Source organism: Opisthocomus hoazin, chromosome 13 (genome assembly GCF_030867145.1).
Source record: "Opisthocomus hoazin isolate bOpiHoa1 chromosome 13, bOpiHoa1.hap1, whole genome shotgun sequence".
NCBI classification, from domain to species: Eukaryota; Metazoa; Chordata; class Aves; order Opisthocomiformes; family Opisthocomidae; genus Opisthocomus; species Opisthocomus hoazin.
Window position 1 is genome coordinate 7868154 of NC_134426.1, and position 20758 is coordinate 7888911.

Genomic DNA, 20758 nt, shown 5'->3' on the forward strand with positions numbered 1-20758 from the left:
AAATTAACCCTGTCCTGGCCGAACCCAGGACATACAGCATTCAGCACTGGCAGGACAAGGCAACACCACCACCTCTTCCTGAACTGGTAAATGAGTTTCTGGATTTTAGGGAAGTCTAACTAGTTTGAAATTCCTTACTGAAATCGCACTGCGAGAACTGGCACCCTTCCACCACCACCCAGCTAGCCGTTAATGTCACTAGCAGATCAGGGGCTCCGCAGAACGTGCAGTGTAGTGCTGCGAGTCACGTTGACAGAAGGACACAAAATGACACCTGCAAAGAAAGCTTTAAAATTCAAAGACAGACTTCTCTTCCTCTTGCTACCTTTGCACAAAGTCTACTGCAAGCTAACAATATTTGCAAAGATAAACATCTGGAGTATATTAGGATGGTCAGATGCAGTTAGTGTCATCTGTCCCATTACAGATCATATCTGTGACTTAAATTGCTGAAAAACTGTTTCGGTTTCGGCTGCCGCCGGCAACAAAAGCGCCATGCAGCCGCCCCTCCCCCCGCCGGCGTGCGGAGGAGAATGAAAAGAAAGAGGCAGAAACAGGTGGGTCGGGATAAGGGCAGTTTAACAGAACAGCAAACAGAGGGAAAACAGGAACAACAACGATACAAATAAGGCGAAAACACAACAACGAACCGTACAACCCAGACAGCCGCTCTCCTGAAACAGGACCGGTGCTGCGTCCCCGCCCAAGCCACGAGTGCCTTCGCGCCGCCTCGCCCCCCCCACCGGAACCCAGCGTGACGTCACAGGGTATGGAACACCGGGCTCTGTTCGGCCAGGTGGGGTCAGCCCCCACCCCCCGGCTGTGCCCCTTCCTGGAGTCTGGTGAAAATTAACCCTGTCCTGGCTGAACCCAGGACATACAGCATTCAGCACTGGCAGGACAAGGCAACACCACCACCTCTTCCTGAACTGGTAAATGAGTTTCTGGATTTTAGGGAAGTCTAACTAGTTTGAAATTCCTTACTGAAATCGCACTGCGAGAACTGGCACCCTTCCACCACCACCCAGCTAGCCGTTAATGTCACTAGCAGATCAGGGGCTCCGCACAACGTGCAGTGTAGTGCTGCGAGTCACGTAGACAGAAGGACACAAAATGACACCTGCAAAGAAAGCTTTAAAATTCAAAGACAGACTTCTCTTCCTCTTGCTACCTTTGCACAAAGTCTACTGCAAGCTAACAATATTTGCAAAGATAAACATCTGGAGTATATTAGGATGGTCAGATGCAGTTAGTGTCATCTGTCCCATTACAGATCGTATCTGTGACTTAAATTGCTGCAAAACTGTTTCGGTTTCGGCTGCCGCCGGCAACAAAAGCGCCATGCAGCCGCCCCTCCCCCCGCCGGCGTGCGGAGGAGAATGAAAAGAAAGAGGCAGAAACAGGTGGGTCGGGATAAGGGCAGTTTAACAGAACAGCAAACAGAGGGAAAACAGGAACAACAACGATACAAATAAGGAGAAAACACAACAACGAACCGTACAACCCAGACAGCTGCTCTCCCGAAACAGGACCGGCGCAGCGTCCCCCCAAGCCGCGAGTGCCTTCCCACCGCCCCGCCCCCCCCCCCACCGGAACCCAGCGTGACGTCACAGGGTATGGAACACCGGGCTCTGTTCGGCCAGGTGGGGTCAGCCCCCACCCCCCGGCTGTGCCCCTTCCTGGAGTCCGGTGAAAATTAACCCTGTTCTGGCCGAACCCAGGACATACAGCACTCAGCACTGGAAGGACAAGGCAACACCACCACCTCTTCCTGAACCGGTAAATGAGTTTCTGAATTTTAGGGAAGTCTAACTAGTTTGAAATTCCTTACTGAAATCGCACTGCGAGAACTGGCACCCTTCCACCACCACCCAGCTAGCCGTTAATGTCACTAGCAGATCAGGGGCTCCGCAGAACGTGCAGTGTAGTGCTGCGAGTCACGTAGACAGAAGGACACAAAATGACACCTGCAAAGAAAGCTTTAAAATTCAAAGACAGACTTCTCTTCCTCTTGCTACCTTTGCACAAAGTCTACTGCAAGCTAACAATATTTGCAAAGATAAACATCTGGAGTATATTAGGATGGTCAGATGCAGTTAGTGTCATCTGTCCCATTACAGATCATATCTGTGACTTAAATTGCTGAAAAACTGTTTCGGTTTCGGCTGCCGCCGGCAACAAAAGCGCCATGCAGCCGCCCCTCCCCCCGCCGGCGTGCGGAGGAGAATGAAAAGAAAGAGGCAGAAACAGGTGGGTCGGGATAAGGGCAGTTTAACAGAACAGCAAACAGAGGGAAAACAGGAACAACAACGATACAAATAAGGCGAAAACACAACAACGAACCGTACAACCCAGACAGCCGCTCTCCTGAAACAGGACCAGTGCTGCGTCCCCGCCCAAGCCACGAGTGCCTTCGCGCCGCCTCGCCCCCCCCACCGGAACCCAGCGTGACGTCACAGGGTATGGAACACCGGGCTCTGTTCGGCCAGGTGGGGTCAGCCCCCACCCCCCGGCTGTGCCCCTTCCTGGAGTCCGGTGAAAATTAACCCTGTCCTGGCTGAACCCAGGACATACAGCATTCAGCACTGGCAGGACAAGGCAACACCACCACCTCTTCCTGAACTGGTAAATGAGTTTCTGGATTTTAGGGAAGTCTAACTAGTTTGAAATTCCTTACTGAAATCGCACTGCGAGAACTGGCACCCTTCCACCACCACCCAGCTAGCCGTTAATGTCACTAGCAGATCAGGGGCTCCGCAGAACGTGCAGTGTAGTGCTGCGAGTCACGTAGACAGAAGGACACAAAATGACACCTGCAAAGAAAGCTTTAAAATTCAAAGACAGACTTCTCTTCCTCTTGCTACCTTTGCACAAAGTCTACTGCAAGCTAACAATATTTGCAAAGATAAACATCTGGAGTATATTAGGATGGTCAGATGCAGTTAGTGTCATCTGTCCCATTACAGATCATATCTGTGACTTAAATTGCTGAAAAACTGTTTCGGTTTCGGCTGCCGCCGGCAACAAAAGCGCCATGCAGCCGCCCCTCCCCCCGCCGGCGTGCGGAGGAGAATGAAAAGAAAGAGGCAGAAACAGGTGGGTCGGGATAAGGGCAGTTTAACAGAACAGCAAACAGAGGGAAAACAGGAACAACAACGATACAAATAAGGAGAAAACACAACAACGAACCGTACAACCCAGACAGCCGCTCTCCTGAAACAGGACCAGTGCTGCGTCCCCGCCCAAGCCACGAGTGCCTTCGCGCCGCCTCGCCCCCCCCACCGGAACCCAGCGTGACGTCACAGGGTATGGAACACCGGGCTCTGTTCGGCCAGGTGGGGTCAGCCCCCACCCCCCGGCTGTGCCCCTTCCTGGAGTCCGGTGAAAATTAACCCTGTCCTGGCTGAACCCAGGACATACAGCATTCAGCACTGGCAGGACAAGGCAACACCACCACCTCTTCCTGAACTGGTAAATGAGTTTCTGGATTTTAGGGAAGTCTAACTAGTTTGAAATTCCTTACTGAAATCGCACTGCGAGAACTGGCACCCTTCCACCACCACCCAGCTAGCCGTTAATGTCACTAGCAGATCAGGGGCTCCGCAGAACGTGCAGTGTAGTGCTGCGAGTCACGTAGACAGAAGGACACAAAATGACACCTGCAAAGAAAGCTTTAAAATTCAAAGACAGACTTCTCTTCCTCTTGCTACCTTTGCACAAAGTCTACTGCAAGCTAACAATATTTGCAAAGATAAACATCTGGAGTATATTAGGATGGTCAGATGCAGTTAGTGTCATCTGTCCCATTACAGATCGTATCTGTGACTTAAATTGCTGCAAAACTGTTTCGGTTTCGGCTGCCGCCGGCAACAAAAGCGCCATGCAGCCGCCCCTCCCCCCGCCGGCGTGCGGAGGAGAATGAAAAGAAAGAGGCAGAAACAGGTGGGTCGGGATAAGGGCAGTTTAACAGAACAGCAAACAGAGGGAAAACAGGAACAACAACGATACAAATAAGGAGAAAACACAACAACGAACCGTACAACCCAGACAGCTGCTCTCCCAAAACAGGACCGGCGCAGCGTCCCCCCAAGCCGCGAGTGCCTTCCCACCGCCCCGCCCCCCCCCCACCGGAACCCAGCGTGACGTCACAGGGTATGGAACACCGGGCTCTGTTCGGCCAGGTGGGGTCAGCCCCCACCCCCCGGCTGTGCCCCTTCCTGGAGTCCGGTGAAAATTAACCCTGTTCTGGCCGAACCCAGGACATACAGCACTCAGCACTGGAAGGACAAGGCAACACCACCACCTCTTCCTGAACCGGTAAATGAGTTTCTGAATTTTAGGGAAGTCTAACTAGTTTGAAATTCCTTACTGAAATCGCACTGCGAGAACTGGCACCCTTCCACCACCACCCAGCTAGCCGTTAATGTCACTAGCAGATCAGGGGCTCCGCAGAACGTGCAGTGTAGTGCTGCGAGTCACGTAGACAGAAGGACACAAAATGACACCTGCAAAGAAAGCTTTAAAATTCAAAGACAGACTTCTCTTCCTCTTGCTACCTTTGCACAAAGTCTACTGCAAGCTAACAATATTTGCAAAGATAAACATCTGGAGTATATTAGGATGGTCAGATGCAGTTAGTGTCATCTGTCCCATTACAGATCATATCTGTGACTTAAATTGCTGAAAAACTGTTTCGGTTTCGGCTGCCGCCGGCAACAAAAGCACCACGCAGCCGCCCCTCCCCCCGCCGGCGTGCGGAGGAGAATGAAAAGAAAGAGGCAGAAACAGGTGGGTCGGGATAAGGGCAGTTTAACAGAACAGCAAACAGAGGGAAAACAGGAACAACAACGATACAAATAAGGAGAAAACACAACAACGAACCGTACAACCCAGACAGCCGCTCTCCCGAAACAGGACCGGCGCTGCGTCCCCCCAAGCCGCGAGTGCCTTCGCGCCGCCTCGCCCCCCCCACCGGAACCCAGCGTGACGTCACAGGGTATGGAACACCGGGCTCTGTTCGGCCAGGTGGGGTCAGCCCCCACCCCCCGGCTGTGCCCCTTCCTGGAGTCCGGTGAAAATTAACCCTGTCCTGGCCGAACCCAGGACATACAGCATTCAGCACTGGCAGGACAAGGCAACACCACCACCTCTTCCTGAACTGGTAAATGAGTTTCTGGATTTTAGGGAAGTCTAACTAGTTTGAAATTCCTTACTGAAATCGCACTGCGAGAACTGGCACCCTTCCACCACCACCCAGCTAGCCGTTAATGTCACTAGCAGATCAGGGGCTCCGCAGAACGTGCAGTGTAGTGCTGCGAGTCACGTTGACAGAAGGACACAAAATGACACCTGCAAAGAAAGCTTTAAAATTCAAAGACAGACTTCTCTTCCTCTTGCTACCTTTGCACAAAGTCTACTGCAAGCTAACAATATTTGCAAAGATAAACATCTGGAGTATATTAGGATGGTCAGATGCAGTTAGTGTCATCTGTCCCATTACAGATCATATCTGTGACTTAAATTGCTGAAAAACTGTTTCGGTTTCGGCTGCCGCCGGCAACAAAAGCGCCATGCAGCCGCCCCTCCCCCCGCCGGCGTGCGGAGGAGAATGAAAAGAAAGAGGCAGAAACAGGTGGGTCGGGATAAGGGCAGTTTAACAGAACAGCAAACAGAGGGAAAACAGGAACAACAACGATACAAATAAGGAGAAAACACAACAACGAACCGTACAACCCAGACAGCCGCTCTCCTGAAACAGGACCAGTGCTGCGTCCCCGCCCAAGCCACGAGTGCCTTCGCGCCGCCTCGCCCCCCCCACCGGAACCCAGCGTGACGTCACAGGGTATGGAACACCGGGCTCTGTTCGGCCAGGTGGGGTCAGCCCCCACCCCCGGCTGTGCCCCTTCCTGGAGTCCGGTGAAAATTACCCTGTCCTGGCCGAACCCAGGACATACAGCATTCAGCACTGGCAGGACAAGGCAACACCACCACCTCTTCCTGAACTGGTAAATGAGTTTCTGGATTTTAGGGAAGTCTAACTAGTTTGAAATTCCTTACTGAAATCGCACTGCGAGAACTGGCACCCTTCCACCACCACCCAGCTAGCCGTTAATGTCACTAGCAGATCAGGGGCTCCGCAGAACGTGCAGTGTAGTGCTGCGAGTCACGTAGACAGAAGGACACAAAATGACACATGCAAAGAAAGCTTTAAAATTCAAAGACAGACTTCTCTTCCTCTTGCTACCTTTGCACAAAGTCTACTGCAAGCTAACAATATTTGCAAAGATAAACATCTGGAGTATATTAGGATGGTCAGATGCAGTTAGTGTCATCTGTCCCATTACAGATCATATCTGTGACTTAAATTGCTGCAAAACTGTTTCGGTTTCGGCTGCCGCCGGCAACAAAAGCGCCATGCAGCCGCCCCTCCCCCCGCCGGCGTGTGGAGGAGAATGAAAAGAAAGAGGCAGAAACAGGTGGGTCGGGATAAGGGCAGTTTAACAGAACAGCAAACAGAGGGAAAACAGGAACAACAACGATACAAATAAGGCGAAAACACAACAACGAACCGTACAACCCAGACAGCCGCTCTCCTGAAACAGGACCAGTGCTGCGTCCCCGCCCAAGCCACGAGTGCCTTCGCGCCGCCTCGCCCCCCCCACCGGAACCCAGCGTGACGTCACAGGGTATGGAACACCGGGCTCTGTTCGGCCAGGTGGGGTCAGCCCCCACCCCCCGGCTGTGCCCCTTCCTGGAGTCCGGTGAAAATTAACCCTGTCCTGGCTGAACCCAGGACATACAGCATTCAGCACTGGCAGGACAAGGCAACACCACCACCTCTTCCTGAACTGGTAAATGAGTTTCTGGATTTTAGGGAAGTCTAACTAGTTTGAAATTCCTTACTGAAATCGCACTGCGAGAACTGGCACCCTTCCACCACCACCCAGCTAGCCGTTAATGTCACTAGCAGATCAGGGGCTCCGCAGAACGTGCAGTGTAGTGCTGCGAGTCACGTAGACAGAAGGACACAAAATGACACCTGCAAAGAAAGCTTTAAAATTCAAAGACAGACTTCTCTTCCTCTTGCTACCTTTGCACAAAGTCTACTGCAAGCTAACAATATTTGCAAAGATAAACATCTGGAGTATATTAGGATGGTCAGATGCAGTTAGTGTCATCTGTCCCATTACAGATCGTATCTGTGACTTAAATTGCTGCAAAACTGTTTCGGTTTCGGCTGCCGCCGGCAACAAAAGCGCCATGCAGCCGCCCCTCCCCCCGCCGGCGTGCGGAGGAGAATGAAAAGAAAGAGGCAGAAACAGGTGGGTCGGGATAAGGGCAGTTTAACAGAACAGCAAACAGAGGGAAAACAGGAACAACAACGATACAAATAAGGAGAAAACACAACAACGAACCGTACAACCCAGACAGCTGCTCTCCCAAAACAGGACCGGCGCAGCGTCCCCCCAAGCCGCGAGTGCCTTCCCACCGCCCCGCCCCCCCCCCACCGGAACCCAGCGTGACGTCACAGGGTATGGAACACCGGGCTCTGTTCGGCCAGGTGGGGTCAGCCCCCACCCCCCGGCTGTGCCCCTTCCTGGAGTCCGGTGAAAATTAACCCTGTTCTGGCCGAACCCAGGACATACAGCACTCAGCACTGGAAGGACAAGGCAACACCACCACCTCTTCCTGAACCGGTAAATGAGTTTCTGAATTTTAGGGAAGTCTAACTAGTTTGAAATTCCTTACTGAAATCGCACTGCGAGAACTGGCACCCTTCCACCACCACCCAGCTAGCCGTTAATGTCACTAGCAGATCAGGGGCTCCGCAGAACGTGCAGTGTAGTGCTGCGAGTCACGTAGACAGAAGGACACAAAATGACACCTGCAAAGAAAGCTTTAAAATTCAAAGACAGACTTCTCTTCCTCTTGCTACCTTTGCACAAAGTCTACTGCAAGCTAACAATATTTGCAAAGATAAACATCTGGAGTATATTAGGATGGTCAGATGCAGTTAGTGTCATCTGTCCCATTACAGATCATATCTGTGACTTAAATTGCTGAAAAACTGTTTCGGTTTCGGCTGCCGCCGGCAACAAAAGCACCACGCAGCCGCCCCTCCCCCCGCCGGCGTGCGGAGGAGAATGAAAAGAAAGAGGCAGAAACAGGTGGGTCGGGATAAGGGCAGTTTAACAGAACAGCAAACAGAGGGAAAACAGGAACAACAACGATACAAATAAGGAGAAAACACAACAACGAACCGTACAACCCAGACAGCCGCTCTCCCGAAACAGGACCGGCGCTGCGTCCCCCCAAGCCGCGAGTGCCTTCGCGCCGCCTCGCCCCCCCCACCGGAACCCAGCGTGACGTCACAGGGTATGGAACACCGGGCTCTGTTCGGCCAGGTGGGGTCAGCCCCCACCCCCCGGCTGTGCCCCTTCCTGGAGTCCGGTGAAAATTAACCCTGTCCTGGCCGAACCCAGGACATACAGCATTCAGCACTGGCAGGACAAGGCAACACCACCACCTCTTCCTGAACTGGTAAATGAGTTTCTGGATTTTAGGGAAGTCTAACTAGTTTGAAATTCCTTACTGAAATCGCACTGCGAGAACTGGCACCCTTCCACCACCACCCAGCTAGCCGTTAATGTCACTAGCAGATCAGGGGCTCCGCAGAACGTGCAGTGTAGTGCTGCGAGTCACGTAGACAGAAGGACACAAAATGACACCTGCAAAGAAAGCTTTAAAATTCAAAGACAGACTTCTCTTCCTCTTGCTACCTTTGCACAAAGTCTACTGCAAGCTAACAATATTTGCAAAGATAAACATCTGGAGTATATTAGGATGGTCAGATGCAGTTAGTGTCATCTGTCCCATTACAGATCATATCTGTGACTTAAATTGCTGAAAAACTGTTTCGGTTTCGGCTGCCGCCGGCAACAAAAGCGCCATGCAGCCGCCCCTCCCCCCGCCGGCGTGCGGAGGAGAATGAAAAGAAAGAGGCAGAAACAGGTGGGTCGGGATAAGGGCAGTTTAACAGAACAGCAAACAGAGGGAAAACAGGAACAACAACGATACAAATAAGGAGAAAACACAACAACGAACCGTACAACCCAGACAGCCGCTCTCCTGAAACAGGACCAGTGCTGCGTCCCCGCCCAAGCCACGAGTGCCTTCGCGCCGCCTCGCCCCCCCCACCGGAACCCAGCGTGACGTCACAGGGTATGGAACACCGGGCTCTGTTCGGCCAGGTGGGGTCAGCCCCCACCCCCGGCTGTGCCCCTTCCTGGAGTCCGGTGAAAATTACCCTGTCCTGGCCGAACCCAGGACATACAGCATTCAGCACTGGCAGGACAAGGCAACACCACCACCTCTTCCTGAACTGGTAAATGAGTTTCTGGATTTTAGGGAAGTCTAACTAGTTTGAAATTCCTTACTGAAATCGCACTGCGAGAACTGGCACCCTTCCACCACCACCCAGCTAGCCGTTAATGTCACTAGCAGATCAGGGGCTCCGCAGAACGTGCAGTGTAGTGCTGCGAGTCACGTAGACAGAAGGACACAAAATGACACATGCAAAGAAAGCTTTAAAATTCAAAGACAGACTTCTCTTCCTCTTGCTACCTTTGCACAAAGTCTACTGCAAGCTAACAATATTTGCAAAGATAAACATCTGGAGTATATTAGGATGGTCAGATGCAGTTAGTGTCATCTGTCCCATTACAGATCGTATCTGTGACTTAAATTGCTGCAAAACTGTTTCGGTTTCGGCTGCCGCCGGCAACAAAAGCGCCATGCAGCCGCCCCTCCCCCCGCCGGCGTGCGGAGGAGAATGAAAAGAAAGAGGCAGAAACAGGTGGGTCGGGATAAGGGCAGTTTAACAGAACAGCAAACAGAGGGAAAACAGGAACAACAACGATACAAATAAGGAGAAAACACAACAACGAACCGTACAACCCAGACAGCTGCTCTCCCAAAACAGGACCGGCGCAGCGTCCCCCCAAGCCGCGAGTGCCTTCCCACCGCCCCGCCCCCCCCCCACCGGAACCCAGCGTGACGTCACAGGGTATGGAACACCGGGCTCTGTTCGGCCAGGTGGGGTCAGCCCCCACCCCCCGGCTGTGCCCCTTCCTGGAGTCCGGTGAAAATTAACCCTGTTCTGGCCGAACCCAGGACATACAGCACTCAGCACTGGAAGGACAAGGCAACACCACCACCTCTTCCTGAACCGGTAAATGAGTTTCTGAATTTTAGGGAAGTCTAACTAGTTTGAAATTCCTTACTGAAATCGCACTGCGAGAACTGGCACCCTTCCACCACCACCCAGCTAGCCGTTAATGTCACTAGCAGATCAGGGGCTCCGCAGAACGTGCAGTGTAGTGCTGCGAGTCACGTAGACAGAAGGACACAAAATGACACCTGCAAAGAAAGCTTTAAAATTCAAAGACAGACTTCTCTTCCTCTTGCTACCTTTGCACAAAGTCTACTGCAAGCTAACAATATTTGCAAAGATAAACATCTGGAGTATATTAGGATGGTCAGATGCAGTTAGTGTCATCTGTCCCATTACAGATCATATCTGTGACTTAAATTGCTGAAAAACTGTTTCGGTTTCGGCTGCCGCCGGCAACAAAAGCACCACGCAGCCGCCCCTCCCCCCGCCGGCGTGCGGAGGAGAATGAAAAGAAAGAGGCAGAAACAGGTGGGTCGGGATAAGGGCAGTTTAACAGAACAGCAAACAGAGGGAAAACAGGAACAACAACGATACAAATAAGGAGAAAACACAACAACGAACCGTACAACCCAGACAGCCGCTCTCCCGAAACAGGACCGGCGCTGCGTCCCCCCAAGCCACGAGTGCCTTCGCGCCGCCTCGCCCCCCCCACCGGAACCCAGCGTGACGTCACAGGGTATGGAACACCGGGCTCTGTTCGGCCAGGTGGGGTCAGCCCCCACCCCCCGGCTGTGCCCCTTCCTGGAGTCCGGTGAAAATTAACCCTGTCCTGGCCGAACCCAGGACATACAGCATTCAGCACTGGCAGGACAAGGCAACACCACCACCTCTTCCTGAACTGGTAAATGAGTTTCTGGATTTTAGGGAAGTCTAACTAGTTTGAAATTCCTTACTGAAATCGCACTGCGAGAACTGGCACCCTTCCACCACCACCCAGCTAGCCGTTAATGTCACTAGCAGATCAGGGGCTCCGCAGAACGTGCAGTGTAGTGCTGCGAGTCACGTTGACAGAAGGACACAAAATGACACCTGCAAAGAAAGCTTTAAAATTCAAAGACAGACTTCTCTTCCTCTTGCTACCTTTGCACAAAGTCTACTGCAAGCTAACAATATTTGCAAAGATAAACATCTGGAGTATATTAGGATGGTCAGATGCAGTTAGTGTCATCTGTCCCATTACAGATCATATCTGTGACTTAAATTGCTGAAAAACTGTTTCGGTTTCGGCTGCCGCCGGCAACAAAAGCGCCATGCAGCCGCCCCTCCCCCCGCCGGCGTGCGGAGGAGAATGAAAAGAAAGAGGCAGAAACAGGTGGGTCGGGATAAGGGCAGTTTAACAGAACAGCAAACAGAGGGAAAACAGGAACAACAACGATACAAATAAGGAGAAAACACAACAACGAACCGTACAACCCAGACAGCCGCTCTCCTGAAACAGGACCAGTGCTGCGTCCCCGCCCAAGCCACGAGTGCCTTCGCGCCGCCTCGCCCCCCCCACCGGAACCCAGCGTGACGTCACAGGGTATGGAACACCGGGCTCTGTTCGGCCAGGTGGGGTCAGCCCCCACCCCCGGCTGTGCCCCTTCCTGGAGTCCGGTGAAAATTACCCTGTCCTGGCCGAACCCAGGACATACAGCATTCAGCACTGGCAGGACAAGGCAACACCACCACCTCTTCCTGAACTGGTAAATGAGTTTCTGGATTTTAGGGAAGTCTAACTAGTTTGAAATTCCTTACTGAAATCGCACTGCGAGAACTGGCACCCTTCCACCACCACCCAGCTAGCCGTTAATGTCACTAGCAGATCAGGGGCTCCGCAGAACGTGCAGTGTAGTGCTGCGAGTCACGTAGACAGAAGGACACAAAATGACACATGCAAAGAAAGCTTTAAAATTCAAAGACAGACTTCTCTTCCTCTTGCTACCTTTGCACAAAGTCTACTGCAAGCTAACAATATTTGCAAAGATAAACATCTGGAGTATATTAGGATGGTCAGATGCAGTTAGTGTCATCTGTCCCATTACAGATCATATCTGTGACTTAAATTGCTGAAAAACTGTTTCGGTTTCGGCTGCCGCCGGCAACAAAAGCGCCATGCAGCCGCCCCTCCCCCCGCCGGCGTGCGGAGGAGAATGAAAAGAAAGAGGCAGAAACAGGTGGGTCGGGATAAGGGCAGTTTAACAGAACAGCAAACAGAGGGAAAACAGGAACAACAACGATACAAATAAGGAGAAAACACAACAACGAACCGTACAACCCAGACAGCCGCTCTCCTGAAACAGGACCAGTGCTGCGTCCCCGCCCAAGCCACGAGTGCCTTCGCGCCGCCTCGCCCCCCCCACCGGAACCCAGCGTGACGTCACAGGGTATGGAACACCGGGCTCTGTTCGGCCAGGTGGGGTCAGCCCCCACCCCCCGGCTGTGCCCCTTCCTGGAGTCCGGTGAAAATTAACCCTGTCCTGGCCGAACCCAGGACATACAGCATTCAGCACTGGCAGGACAAGGCAACACCACCACCTCTTCCTGAACTGGTAAATGAGTTTCTGGATTTTAGGGAAGTCTAACTAGTTTGAAATTCCTTACTGAAATCGCACTGCGAGAACTGGCACCCTTCCACCACCACCCAGCTAGCCGTTAATGTCACTAGCAGATCAGGGGCTCCGCAGAACGTGCAGTGTAGTGCTGCGAGTCACGTTGACAGAAGGACACAAAATGACACATGCAAAGAAAGCTTTAAAATTCAAAGACAGACTTCTCTTCCTCTTGCTACCTTTGCACAAAGTCTACTGCAAGCTAACAATATTTGCAAAGATAAACATCTGGAGTATATTAGGATGGTCAGATGCAGTTAGTGTCATCTGTCCCATTACAGATCATATCTGTGACTTAAATTGCTGCAAAACTGTTTCGGTTTCGGCTGCCGCCGGCAACAAAAGCGCCATGCAGCCGCCCCTCCCCCCGCCGGCGTGCGGAGGAGAATGAAAAGAAAGAGGCAGAAACAGGTGGGTCGGGATAAGGGCAGTTTAACAGAACAGCAAACAGAGGGAAAACAGGAACAACAACGATACAAATAAGGAGAAAACACAACAACGAACCGTACAACCCAGACAGCCGCTCTCCTGAAACAGGACCAGTGCTGCGTCCCCGCCCAAGCCACGAGTGCCTTCGCGCCGCCTCGCCCCCCCCACCGGAACCCAGCGTGACGTCACAGGGTATGGAACACCGGGCTCTGTTCGGCCAGGTGGGGTCAGCCCCCACCCCCGGCTGTGCCCCTTCCTGGAGTCCGGTGAAAATTACCCTGTCCTGGCCGAACCCAGGACATACAGCATTCAGCACTGGCAGGACAAGGCAACACCACCACCTCTTCCTGAACTGGTAAATGAGTTTCTGGATTTTAGGGAAGTCTAACTAGTTTGAAATTCCTTACTGAAATCGCACTGCGAGAACTGGCACCCTTCCACCACCACCCAGCTAGCCGTTAATGTCACTAGCAGATCAGGGGCTCCGCAGAACGTGCAGTGTAGTGCTGCGAGTCACGTAGACAGAAGGACACAAAATGACACATGCAAAGAAAGCTTTAAAATTCAAAGACAGACTTCTCTTCCTCTTGCTACCTTTGCACAAAGTCTACTGCAAGCTAACAATATTTGCAAAGATAAACATCTGGAGTATATTAGGATGGTCAGATGCAGTTAGTGTCATCTGTCCCATTACAGATCATATCTGTGACTTAAATTGCTGAAAAACTGTTTCGGTTTCGGCTGACGCCGGCAACAAAAGCGCCATGCAGCCGCCCCTCCCCCCGCCGGCGTGCGGAGGAGAATGAAAAGAAAGAGGCAGAAACAGGTGGGTCGGGATAAGGGCAGTTTAACAGAACAGCAAACAGAGGGAAAACAGGAACAACAACGATACAAATAAGGAGAAAACACAACAACGAACCGTACAACCCAGACAGCCGCTCTCCTGAAACAGGACCAGTGCTGCGTCCCCGCCCAAGCCACGAGTGCCTTCGCGCCGCCTCGCCCCCCCCACCGGAACCCAGCGTGACGTCACAGGGTATGGAACACCGGGCTCTGTTCGGCCAGGTGGGGTCAGCCCCCACCCCCGGCTGTGCCCCTTCCTGGAGTCCGGTGAAAATTACCCTGTCCTGGCCGAACCCAGGACATACAGCATTCAGCACTGGCAGGACAAGGCAACACCACCACCTCTTCCTGAACTGGTAAATGAGTTTCTGGATTTTAGGGAAGTCTAACTAGTTTGAAATTCCTTACTGAAATCGCACTGCGAGAACTGGCACCCTTCCACCACCACCCAGCTAGCCGTTAATGTCACTAGCAGATCAGGGGCTCCGCAGAACGTGCAGTGTAGTGCTGCGAGTCACGTAGACAGAAGGACACAAAATGACACATGCAAAGAAAGCTTTAAAATTCAAAGACAGACTTCTCTTCCTCTTGCTACCTTTGCACAAAGTCTACTGCAAGCTAACAATATTTGCAAAGATAAACATCTGGAGTATATTAGGATGGTCAGATGCAGTTAGTGTCATCTGTCCCATTACAGATCGTATCTGTGACTTAAATTGCTGAAAAACTGTTTCGGTTTCGGCTGCCGCCGGCAACAAAAGCGCCACGCAGCCGCCCCTCCCCCCGCCGGCGTGCGGAGGAGAATGAAAAGAAAGAGGCAGAAACAGGTGGGTCGGGATAAGGGCAGTTTAACAGAACAGCAAACAGAGGGAAAACAGGAACAACAACGATACAAATAAGGAGAAAACACAACAACGAACCGTACAACCCAGACAGCCGCTCTCCCGAAACAGGACCAGTGCTGCGTCCCCGCCCAAGCCACGAGTGCCTTTCCGCTGCTGCGCCCCCCCCACCGGAACCCAGCGTGACGTCACAGGGTATGGAACACCGGGCTCTGTTCGGCCAGGTGGGGTCAGCCCCCACCCCCCGGCTGTGCCCCTTCCTGGAGTCCGGTGAAAATTAACCCTGTCCTGGCCGAACCCAGGACATACAGCACTCAGCACTGGCAGGACAAGGCAACACCACCACCTCTTCCTGAACTGGTAAATGAGTTTCTGGATTTTAGGGAAGTCTAACTAGTTTGAAATTCCTTACTGAAATCGCACTGCGAGAACTGGCACCCTTCCACCACCACCCAGCTAGCCGTTAATGTCACTAGCAGATCAGGGGCTCCGCACAACGTGCAGTGTAGTGCTGCGAGTCACGTGGACAGAAGGACACAAAATGACACCTGCAAAGAAAGCTTTAAAATTCAAAGACAGACTTCTCTTCCTCTTGCTACCTTTGCACAAAGTCTACTGCAAGCTAACAATATTTGCAAAGATAAACCTCTGGAGTATATTAGGATGGTCAGATGCAGTTAGTGTCATCTGTCCCATTACAGATCGTATCTGTGACTTAAATTGCTGAAAAACTGTTTCGGTTTCGGCTGCCGCCGGCCACAAAAGCGCCACGCAGCCGCCCCTCCCCCTGCCGGCGTGCGGAGGAGAATGAAAAGAAAGAGGCAGAAACAGGTGGGTCGGGATAAGGGCATTTTAACAGAACAGCAAACAGAGGGAAAACAGGAACAACAACGATACAAATAAGGCGAAAACACAACAACGAACCGTACAACCCAGACAGCCGCTCTCCCGAAACAGGACCAGTGCTGCGTCCCCGCCCAAGCCACGAGTGCCTTTCCGCTGCTCCGCCCCCCCCACCGGAACCCAGCGTGACGTCACAGGGTATGGAACACCGGGCTCTGTTCGGCCAGGTGGGGTCAGCCCCCACCCCCCGGCTGTGCCCCTTCCTGGAGTCCGGTGAAAATTAACCCTGTCCTGGCCGAACCCAGGACATACAGCACTCAGCACTGGCAGGACAAGGCAACACCACCACCTCTTCCTGAACTGGTAAATGAGTTTCTGGATTTTAGGGAAGTCTAACTAGTTTGAAATTCCTTACTGAAATCGCACTGCGAGAACTGGCACCCTTCCACCACCACCCAGCTAGCCGTTAATGTCACTAGCAGATCAGGGGCTCCGCAGAACGTGCAGTGTAGTGCTGCGAGTCACGTAGACAGAAGGACACAAAATGACACCTGCAAAGAAAGCTTTAAAATTCAAAGACAGACTTCTCTTCCTCTTGCTACCTTTGCACAAAGTCTACTGCAAGATAACAATATTTGCAAAGATAAACATCTGGAGTATATTAGGATGGTCAGATGCAGTTAGTGTCATCTGTCCCATTACAGATCGTATCTGTGACTTAAATTGCTGAAAAACTGTTTCGGTTTCGGCTGCCGCCGGCAACAAAAGCGCCACGCAGCCGCCCCTCCCCCCGCCGGCGTGCGGAGGAGAATGAAAAGAAAGAGGCAGAAACAGGTGGGTCGGGATAAGGGCAGTTTAACAGAACAGCAAACAGAGGGAAAACAGGAACAACAACGATACAAATAAGGAGAAAACACAACAACGAACCGTACAGCCCAGACAGCCGCTCTCCCGAAACAGGACCGGTGCTGCGTCCCCCCAAGCCACGAGTGCCTTCCCGCCGCCTCGCCCCCCCCACCGGAACCCAGCGTGACGTCACAGGGTATGGAACACCGGGCTCTGTTCGGCCAGGTGGGGTCAGCCCCCACCCCTCGGCTGTGCCCCTTCCTGGAGTCCGGTGAAAATTAACCCTGTCCTGGCCGAACCCAGGACATACAGCATTCAGCACTGGCAGGACAAGGCAACACCACCACCTCTTCCTGAACTGGTAAATGAGTTTCTGGATTTTAGGGAAGTCTAACTAGTTTGAAATTCCTTACTGAAATCGCACTGCGAGAACTGGCACCCTTCCACCACCACCCAGCTAGCCGTTAATGTCACTAGCAGATCAGGGGCTCCGCAGAACGTGCAGTGTAGTGCTGCGAGTCACGTAGACAGAAGGACACAAAATGACACCTGCAAAGAAAGCTTTAAAATTCAAAGACAGACTTCTCTTCCTCTTGCTACCTTTGCACAAAGTCTACTGCAAGCTAACAATATTTGCAAAGATAAACCTCTGGAGTATATTAGGATGGTCAGATGCAGTTAGTGTCATCTGTCCCATTACAGATTGTACCTGTGACTTAAATTGCTGAAAAACTGTTTCGGTTTCGGCTGCCGCCGGCAACAAAAGCGCCACGCAGCCGCCCCTCCCCCCGCCGGCGTGCGGAGGAGAATGAAAAGAAAGAGGCAGAAACAGGTGGGTCGGGATAAGGGCAGTTTAACAGAACAGCAAACAGAGGGAAAACAGGAACAACAACGATACAAATAAGGAGAAAACACAACAACGAACCGTACAACCCAGACAGCCGCTCTCCCGAAACAGGACCGGCGCTGCGTCCCCCCAAGCCACGAGTGCCTTCGCGCCACCCCGCCCCCCCCACCGGAACCCAGCATGACATCACAGGGTATGGAACACCGGGCTCTGTTCGGCCAGGTGGGGTCAGCCCCCACCCCCTGGCTGTGCCCCTTCCTGGAGTCCGGTGAAAATTAACCCTGTCCTGGCCGAACCCAGGACATACAGCACTCAGCACTGGCAGGACAAGGCAACACCACCACCTCTTCCTGAACTGGTAAATGAGTTTCTGGATTTTAGGGAAGTCTAACTAGTTTGAAATTCCTTACTGAAATCGCACTGCGAGAACTGGCACCCTTCCACCACCACCCAGCTAGCCGTTAATGTCACTAGCAGATCAGGGGCTCCGCAGAACGTGCAGTGTAGTGCTGCGAGTCACGTAGACAGAAGGACACAAAATGACACCTGCAAAGAAAGCTTTAAAATTCAAAGACAGACTTCTCTTCCTCTTGCTACCTTTGCACAAAGTCTACTGCAAGCTAACAATATTTGCAAAGATAAACATCTGGAGTATATTAGGATGGTCAGATGCAGTTAGTGTCATCTGTCCCATTACAGATCGTATCTGTGACTTAAATTGCTGAAAAACTGTTTCGGTTTCGGCTGCCGCCGGCAACAAAAGCACCACGCAGCCGCCCCTCCCCCCGCCGGCGTGCGGAGGAGAATGAAAAGAAAGAGGCAGAAACAGGTGGGTCGGGATAAGGGCAGTTTAACAGAACAGCAAACAGAGGGAAAACAGGAACAACAACGATACAAATAAGGAGAAAACACAACAACGAACCGTACAACCCAGACAGCCGCTCTCCCGAAACAGGACCGGCGCTGCGTCCCCCCAAGCCGCGAGTGCCTTCGCGCCGCCCCGCCCCCCCCATCGGAACCCAGCATGACGTCACAGGGTATGGAACACCGGGCTCTGTTCGGCCAGGTGGGGTCAGCCCCCACCCCCCGGCTGTGCCCCTTCCTGGAGTCCGGTGAAAATTAACCCTGTCCTGGCCGAACCCAGGACATACAGCATTCAGCACTGGCAGGACAAGGCAACACCACCACCTCTTCCTGAACTGGTAAATGAGTTTCTGGATTTTAGGGAAGTCTAACTAGTTTGAAATTCCTTACTGAAATCGCACTGCGAGAACTGGCACCCTTCCACCACCACCCAGCTAGCCGTTAATGTCACTAGCAGATCAGGGGCTCCGCAGAACGTGCAGTGTAGTGCTGCGAGTCACGTAGACAGAAGGACACAAAATGACACATGCAAAGAAAGCTTTAAAATTCAAAGACAGACTTCTCTTCCTCTTGCTACCTTTGCACAAAGTCTACTGCAAGCTAACAATATTTGCAAAGATAAACATCTGGAGTATATTAGGATGGTCAGATGCAGTTAGTGTCATCTGTCCCATTACAGATCGTATCTGTGACTTAAATTGCTGAAAAACTGTTTCGGTTTCGGCTGCCGCCGGCAACAAAAGCGCCACGCAGCCGCCCCTCCCCCCGCCGGCGTGCGGAGGAGAATGAAAAGAAAGAGGCAGAAACAGGTGGGTCGGGATAAGGGCAGTTTAACAGAACAGCAAACAGAGGGAAAACAGGAACAACAATGATACAAATAAGGAGAAAACACAACAACGAACCGTACAGCCCAGACAGCCGCTCTCCCGAAACAGGACCGGCGCTGCGTCCCCCCAAGCCGCGAGTGCCTTCCCGCCGCCCCGCCCCCCCCACTGGAACCCAGCGTGACGTCACAGGGTATGGAACACCGGGCTCTGTTCGGCCAGGTGGGGTCAGCCCCCACCCCCCGGCTGTGCCCCTTCCTGGAGTCCGGTGAAAATTAACCCTGTCCTGGCCGAACCCAGGACATACAGCACTCAGCACTGGCAGGACAAGGCAACACCACCACCTCTTCCTGAACTGGTAAATGAGTTTCTGGATTTTAGGGAAGTCTAACTAGTTTGAAATTCCTTACTGAAATCGCACTGCGAGAACTGGCACCCTTCCACCACCACCCAGCTAGCCGTTAATGTCACTAGCAGATCAGGGGCTCCGCAGAACGTGCAGTGTAGTGCTGCGAGTCACGTAGACAGAAGGACACAAAATGACACCTGCAAAGAAAGCTTTAAAATTCAAAGACAGACTTCTCTTCCTCTTGCTACCTTTGCACAAAGTCTACTGCAAGCTAACAATATTTGCAAAGATAAACCTCTGGAGTATATTAGGATGGTCAGATGCAGTAAGTGTCATCTGTCCCATTACAGATTGTACCTGTGACTTAAATTGCTGAAAAACTGTTTCGGTTTCGGCTGCCGCCGGCAACAAAAGCGCCACGCAGCCGCCCCTCCCCCCGCCGGCGTGCGGAGGAGAATGAAAAGAAAGAGGCAGAAACAGGTGGGTTGGGATAAGGGCAGTTTAACAGAACAGCAAACAGAGGGAAAACAGGAACAACAACGATACAAATAAGGAGAAAACACAACAACAAACCGTACAACCCAGACAGCCGCTCTCCCGAAACAGGATCGGGACCGGTGCTGCGTCCCCCCAAGCCGCGAGTGCCTTCGCGCCGCCCCGCCCCCCCCACCGGAACCCAGCGTGACGTCACAGGGTATGGAACACCGGGCTCTGTTCGGCCAGGTGGGGTCAGCCCCCACCCCCCGGCTGTGCCCCTTCCTGGAGTCCGGTGAAAATTAACCCTGTCCTGGCCGAACCCAGGACATACAGCACTCAGCACTGGCAGGACAAGGCAACACCACCACCTCTTCCTGAACTGGTAAATGAGTTTCTGGATTTTAGGGAAGTCTAACTAGTTTGAAATTCCTTACTGAAATCGCACTGCGAGAACTGGCACCCTTCCACCACCACCCAGCTAGCCGTTAATGTCACTAGCAGATCAGGGGCTCCGCAGAACGTGCAGTGTAGTGCTGCGAGTCACGTAGACAGAAGGACACAAAATGACACCTGCAAAGAAAGCTTTAAAATTCAAAGACAGACTTCTCTTCCTCTTGCTACCTTTGCACAAAGTCTACTGCAAGCTAACAATATTTGCAAAGATAAACCTCTGGAGTATATTAGGATGGTCAGATGCAGTAAGTGTCATCTGTCCCATTACAGATTGTACCTGTGACTTAAATTGCTGAAAAACTGTTTCGGTTTCGGC